Raw genomic sequence first — 8,073 nt, forward strand, 5'->3', positions numbered from 1 at the left:
ACAAATTTCTTGATATTTCATACATAGGTAAACTTTTGCAATTACATTTTCACAAATCCAAAATAAAATTTCACATCTGATTAGCAGTTTCTTTTTATACCTCCCTTTCCTCATCTCTTGACAATTATCAATCTATCTTTTGTCTTTATTAATTTGCTCATTCTCTATATGTCTTAGAAATGTGCAATCTCTATCGAAATTCTAATATAACCATTAGCAAAGGAAATAAAAGCTGATCCTCAAATTTATATGGAGTTTCAAGGGGCCATGAATATCAAAATAATAAATATTCACAACCTTGAATTTGGCAATGTAGTCTTAGATATGAGACCAAAAGCATAAGAACAAAAGGAAAATGCATAAAATGGACATCAATAATGGGTTAGCATCAAAAATATATAACAAACTTCTAAAATCTAACAAAGTAAAAACAAGCAGTCCTATTAAAAATAGGCAATAGCCTTAAATAATTCTGAAAGGAAGGCATACAAATAAAAACATGAAAAGCTCCTGAACATCGTTTATTATTAAGGAACTGAAAATGAAAACCATAAAAAGATACCACTTCACACCTGCTAGGATGAGTATAATTGAAGAGAGAGAGAGAGAAATGAGAACCCTGATACATTGCTGGTAGAACTTAAAATGACTCACCTTCAAGGAACTGGCAATTCCTTGAAATATTAACCTAGTATACCATGTAACCCACTAATTTTATTGTTAGATATATGCCAAAAATAAATAAAATATGAACATTTAAAGAGACATAGGTACATGCATATTTATAGAAGCACAATTTATGATAGCAAAGGTGGAAACAGTCTAAATAAGTGTCAACTGATGGATTCATAAACAAATTGTGATATATACAAAAATGGAATATCGTTCAACTATAAAGTGAACGAAGTAGATACAACTTGTACAAATCTCAAAAACAGTATAAGTAAAAACAGTAAGACACAGAAGTTTACATATTTCACATATAATCTAAAATGTTTGCCAATTTACATTTTAAAAATACTAAAATGTATCTATACATTTAATGAAGAAATTGATTTATGAATAGTTGGTATCTTTCTACTATTGAGTCCCTCCATACATGGACACCAAACATACTATCACCTATTTAGTTCTTTAATAACTTTCACTTAAGTCATAGTTTTGTGCATAAAGATTGAGAATGTCTATCTTTAGATTTATTCTCAGTAGTTGGACTTTTTAAGAAGTTGACTTTAAAGAAATAGACAACCAGGTATTTCTCCAGAAAAATAGGGTTATTGGGGAAGAACAAATTATTGGTATCAGGGGCATGAGAAAGTCTAAGGAACACTCTTCAATGGACTTATGAGTAGCTGTTGTAAACAGCTGACTGGTTTATTTCACTTAGCATAATGTTATCGAGACCCATCAATGCTATCACAAAAATTTGTTCTTTTTTACAGACAAGTAGGCTTCCATTGTGTAAATGTAGAATAGTTGTTTTTATCTACTTATATATTGATGGATACTGGGGCTGCCAATAGACATATGAAAAGATGTTCAACACCAGTAACCATCAGAGAAATGCAAACTAACAGCACAATAAAATATCACCTCTCACCTGTCAGAATGGCTACCATCAATAAATCAACAAACAAGTGCTGGTGAAGATATGGAGAAAGGAGAACCTTTTGCACTATTAATGGGAATACAGATTGGTGCAGCCACTGTGGAAAGCAGTACGGAGATGCCTCAAAAATTAAAAACTGAACTTTCTTATAACTCAGTGATTCTACTTCTTAGAATATATTTGAAGAAGCACAAAATACTAATTTGAAAGAATATAAGTAGTCTTATGTTCATTACAGAATTACTTATAATTGGTAAGATTTGTTGATTTATTGATGGTACCGTTCTGACAGGTGAAAGGTGGTATTTCATTGTTATTTTAATTTGCAGGTCTGTGATGATTAGTGACATTGAGAATTTTTAAATAGTCTATTGGTCATATGTATGTCCTTCTGGAGAAATATCTATTCAGTTCTTTGCACAATTTTTATTTGGATTGTGTGTTTTCCTGTGTGGCAAATCCTGGCCTGCAGAATCCATATATGTTGTGGCTGCCAGAGAACAAATACACAAGGACAACAGAAGTCCTGTGTAGAAAAAGGGATGGCATGGCCACTCTCTGAGAAACAGGGGGCAAGAGGGCCAGAGAGCCAGTCTCTGCCTGAACAGGCTATTATTGCTTTTCTGGGTACAATACATAGAGGGTAGTCATCATTTACTATGCACAGGTTCACTGCAGGGGATAACCTCTTACAGATAACAAAGAAAAGAATGTTGCTAATTATTTCAAAGAGAAAGATGTGGCAGGCCAAGGAGAAAAGTGGTTGAACTAGTCACACTTCATACTAGGGAAGTTTAGCTCGGATTTTAGGAAGTTTCAATAAGCCCTTTTGCCTCAATTCAGGGTAAGGGAGTTTTAGCAAAAGCAAGTCTCATAGTGGCCCAGGTACAATGCAGGCCTGATTCTCCATGGGGAAACCTATCCACAGGTTTGGCCCTGTGGGCTGACTCACACTCCACTGATTTTCCACATGAGGGCCAAGCTACATTTCCAGGGCATGCAAAATGGTTCCCTACATTCCTGGTGCTGTGTATTTTGGAAATTGAACTATCTTTGGATGTCTTCAATAAATGGTTTTGAAGAAATTGGACAGGTGCATGCAAAATAATGAAACTAGGCCACCAAATGCACCACCATACACAAGAATAAACTAAAAATGTATAAAATAATTATATGTAAGCCACAAAACCATAAAATCTTAGAAGAAACATAAGCAGTAAAATGTCAGATATATCATATAGCAATATTTTTGCTGGTGTATCGAGTAGAGCAAGGGAAACAAAAGAAAAATTAAACAAATAGAACTACACCAAATTAGAGAGCTTCTGCACAACTTAAGAAATCATCAACAAAATGAAAGGGGAATCACTGTATGGGAAAACATACTTGTCAATGATACATATGATAAGGATTTAATGTTCAAACTTCAGTAATTTTTCACTGGAAATTTCACAGGAAATCTCCCACTGAATAAGCTGTTACAGGTCAAGGAGGAATCTTTTCCTTCTGCTGAGGTAGTAAAGAAGCATCACTTCTTGTCAGAAGATAAATATATATCTCTTTTATCGGGGTCAGTATTGTGTATTGAGAGACAGGGGCATGAGAGGACTCTTTTACTCTTCTGACTCCATTTTAACTGAGGTTTTTGCCTACTTTTTAGATGCTACCATAAATCATACACCATTTTCTGTTTTTTAAAGATTTTTTTCATTTAAAATGAATGTTTTTTCATATATTCTACTGAATATGCTATTACAGTTGTCCCATTTCCCCCTTCACTCCCTTCCACCTTGCACACACACTCCCACCCACATTTCCCCACTTTAGTTCATGTCCATGTGTCATACTTATAAGTTTTTTAGCTTCCACATTTCTCATACTATTCTTACCCTCCCCCTGACTATTTTCTACCTGCCATCTATGTTACTTATTCTCTGTACTTTTCCCCCTCTCTTCTCCCACTCCCCTGTTGATAACCCTCCATGTGATCTCTATTTCTGGGTTTCTGTTCCTGTTCTAGTTGTTTGCTTAATTTGCTTTAGTTTTTGTGTTAGGTGTGGTTGTTAATAACTGTGAGTTTGTTGTCATTTTATTGCACATGTTTTGTATCTTATTTTTATCTTAGATAAGTCCCTTTAACATTTTGTATAATAAGGGCTTGGTGATGATGAACTCCTTGAACTTGACCTTATGTGAGAAACACTTTATCTGTCCTTGCATTCTAAATGGAAGCTTTGCTGGACAGAGCAATCTTGGCTGTAGGTCTTTGGATTTAATGACTTGGAATACTTCTTTCCAGCCCCTTCTTGCCTGTAAGGTCTCTTTTGAGAAATCCGCTGACAGTCTGATGGGTACTCCTTTGTAGGTGACTGTCCCCTTATCTCTTGCTGCTTCTAGGATTCTTTGCTTAATTCTCATCTTGGGTAATGTAATTATGATGTGCCTTGGTGTGTTCTTCCTTGGGTCCAACTTCTTTGGGACTCTCTGAGCTTCCCGGATTTCCAGGAAGTCCATTTCCTCTGCCAGACTGGGGAAGTTCTCCATCATTATTCAAATAAGTTTTCAATTTTTGGTGTTGTTCTCCTTCTGGCACCCCTATATTTTGGATGTTGGAATGTTTAAAGATGTCCTGCAGGTTCCTAAGCCTCTCCTCATTTTTTTGAATTCTCGTGTCTTTATGCTATTCTTATTGGTTGTTTCTTTCTTCCTTCTGGTCCATTTTGTTGATTTGAGTCCTTACCTTCCTGCCACTATCAGTTCCCTATACATTTTTCTTTATTTCACTTACTGTAGCCTTCATTTTTTTGTCTAATTTAGATCAAAATCAACCAATTCTGTGAGCATTTTGATCACCAGTGCTTTGAACTGTGCATCTGATAGGTTGGCTGTCTCTTCATTGCTTAAAAGTATTGGCTCTGGAGCTTGGATCTATTCTTTTGTTTGTGGCACTTTTTGTCTTGACATGCCTGTTAAAAAGTGAGGGGCAGAGCCTTAGGTGTTCACCCAGGCAGGGCAACCCAGTCACTGGGTTGTGATACTGTTGTGGGTCAGGGGTCTGAGAGAGAACAATGGTGCTTGCTCCACACTCTGCTGGATTTCAGTCACTTCCCCTGCTTCTACTAAGCATATTAGGCCATTATGGTGCTGATTCCTGTGTGTGTGTGTGTGGGGGGGGGTCGTTTACATTGTAGGACCTTATGGGTCTCTTCAATTAACTTTCTTTTGGCCCTGGGAGTTTCTCCTGGCGCCCAACCTCTACAGGTGTTTTCAATCAGTGTTTTGAGGCTTTATTTCACCGCACTGGGACCCTGAGTTGTGATCTCTGTCCCATTACCCACTTTCACCTGCTTTACCTGTGTGCAAATGTGGAACTGCCCAGTCCTCCAGCCACCACTTTCCCATGACTTCTCTGCCCAGATGCCCAACTCAGCCACTCCTACTGGTCTAGATGACTGTGTCTACTTAAACTCCTTGGTTGTAGGACTTCCAAAGAGTTCAGTTTTCTCACTGTACTGGATGGGTTTTTTTTTGTTTATAAATTGTTCCTGTCCTTATATTGGTGACAGTGTGTCTCCCTATGCCTTCATCTTGGCAAGAAGCCAACCTAACTCCATTCTCTGTTTTGTAGCAAGCAAAAAAGTAAAAAAAAAAAATATATTAACCTTTTGTTACTAACATTAATACATTAAAATTAATTTCCTAATGCTAGCTGTATGTTATTTTGCCTTGAATGTATACACCATTGTACGCTGTGCAAAGGTTGATAATTCTTTTTAAGCATTTTTATTTAATTATTGTTCAAATACAGTTTTATATCTTTTACTACCATCCCAGCACACCCCCAAGTGCTCCTAACATCCGTCCCATTTCCACCCCCCTTAGTTTTTGTCCATGTGTCCTTTATATTTATTCCTGTAAATCCTTTCCAATTCTCCTGAAATTCTCTCCCTTCTCTCTTCTGGTCCCTCTCAGCCTGTTCTCTATTTCAGTGCCATTGATTATATTTTGCTTGCGTGTTTGTTTTATTCTTTAGCTTCCTGTTAAAGGTGAGATCATATGGTATTTGTCTTTCAATGCCTGGCTTATTTCACTCAGCGCAATGCTTTCTACTTAAATCTATGCTGTTGCAAAGGGTAGGAGCTCCTTCTTTCTTGCTACTGCATAGAATTCCATTCTGCAAATGTACCATAGTTTTTTAATCCATTCATTTACTAATGGGCACCTAGGTTGCTTCCAACTCTTGGCTATTGTAAGTTGTGCTGCTATGAACATTGGGGTGCACAAGTTCTTTTCGATTTGTGTTTCAGGGTTCTTAGGATATACTCTTAACAGTGGAATTACTGGGTCTAAAGGCATATTCATTTTTAGTCTTCTTAGAAAATTCCATACTCTTTTCCATAATGGTTTCACCAGTGTGCAATCCCACCAACAGTGAACTAGTGTCCCCCTTTCCCCACAAGCTCTACAACATTTGTTGTTTGTTGCTTTGTTTATGATGGTCATTCTGACCTGTTAAAGTGGTATCTCATTGTGCTTTTAATTTGCATCTATCTGATAGCTAGTGATATTGAGTATTTTTCATGTGTCTCTGAATCTTCTGTATGTCCTCCTTGGAGAAGTGTCTGTTCAAGTCCTTTGCCCATTTTTTAAATGGGTTAATTGTCTTCTTAGAGTGGAGTCATGTAAGTTCTTTGTATATTTTAGAGATTAAACCCTTGTCTGAGGTGTCATTGGCAAATATGTTTTCCCATGCAGTTGGTTGTCTTTATATTTTAATACTGTTTTCTCTAGACATGCAGAAGATTTTTAGTTTGATGAGATCCCATTTGTTTATTCTTTCCTTTATATTCCTTGTTCTAGGGAACATATCAGTAAAAATGTTGCTGGGTAAAATATCTCAGATTCTCCTGTCAATGTTCTCCTCTAGGATTTTAATGGTGTCACCGATTATATTTAAATATTTTATCCACCTTGAGTTTATTTTGGTGTATGGTGTGAGTTGGTTTCATTTTTTGTGCGTGAACTGTCAAGTTCTCCCAACACCGTTTGTTGAAGAGGCTATTATTACTCCTTTTGATGTTACTGTCTCCTTTGTTGAATATTAATTGACTGTAGAGAGTTGGGTTTATTTCTGGGCTCTCTGTTCTGTTCCATTGGTCTATGTGCCTGTTTTCTGCCAGTACCAGGCTGTTTTCACCAAAGTGGCTTTGTAATACAGTGTGCTATAAGGTATTATTATCCCTTCTACTTTAATCTTCTTTCTCAAAATTGCAACTGCTATTCTGGGTCATTTATGGTTCCATATAAATTTTTGAAATGTTTGTTCTATGTCTGTGAAATAAGCCATTGGTACTTTATTGGTATTGCATTGAATTTGTAAATTGCTTTTGGTAATATGGACATTTTGATGACATTACTCCTTACAATCTATGAACATGGTATATGTTCCCATTTATTTGTGTCTTCCTTGATTTCTTCCTTCACTGGTGCATAGTTTCCTGTATACAAGTCTTTTACCTCCTTGGTAAGGTTTATTCCCAGATATTTTATTTTTCTTTTTCCTATATCAAATGGGATTCTTTTCTTGATTTCTGCTTCTGCTGTTTCATTGTTAGTGTACAAAAATGCCTTTGATTTCTGTATATTAACTTTGTATCCCGCTGTTTTATCAAATTAATTTACTAGGTTGAGCAGTTTTGGGGTAAAGTGTGTAAAATTTTCCATGTACACTCTCATGTCATCTGCAAACAATGAGTTTTGTTTCCTCTTTTCTGATATAGATGCCTTTTATTTCCTTTTCTTGTCTGATCACAAATGCTAAAACTTCCAACACTATATTTAATAGAAGTGGTGGAAATGGACAACCTTGTCTTGTTCCTGACTTAGCAGAAAAGATTTTAGTATTTGCCCATTAAGTATGATGTTTGCTATAGATCTCTCACATATGGCCTTTGAGGAATGCTCCCTCTGTTCCCATTTTGCTGAGTGTTTTTATCATGGATGGGTGTTGTACCTTATCAAAAGCTTTTTCCCTATCTATTTATTTGATCAGGTGGTTATTGTCTTTGCTTTTGTTTATGTGATGTGTTACATTTACTGATTTGCCTATATTGAACCATCCTTGCATCCCTGGGATGAATCCCACTTGGTCATGCTGTATGATCTTTTTAATGTATTATTGGATGGAGTTTGCCAATATTTTGTTGAGGATTTTAGAGTCTGTGTTTATCAGTGATGTTGGCCTGAAGTTTCTTTCTATGCTGTGTCTTTGTATGGTTTTGGAATTACGATGATGCTGGCTTCATAAAAAGTGTTTTGGAGTCTTCCATCATTTTGGATTTTTTTTGAATAGTCTGTGAAGAATAGGGGTTAGCTCTTCCTTAAATGCTTTGTAGAATTCTCCTGTGAAACCACCTGGTCCAGGGCTTTTGTGTGTTGGGATATTTTTTATTACTGCTTCAATT

The sequence above is a fragment of the Sturnira hondurensis genome, unplaced genomic scaffold (genome assembly GCF_014824575.4).
Source record: "Sturnira hondurensis isolate 20B ecotype Veracruz unplaced genomic scaffold, ASM1482457v3 Scaffold0012541, whole genome shotgun sequence".
Classification (NCBI taxonomy): Eukaryota; Metazoa; Chordata; class Mammalia; order Chiroptera; family Phyllostomidae; genus Sturnira; species Sturnira hondurensis.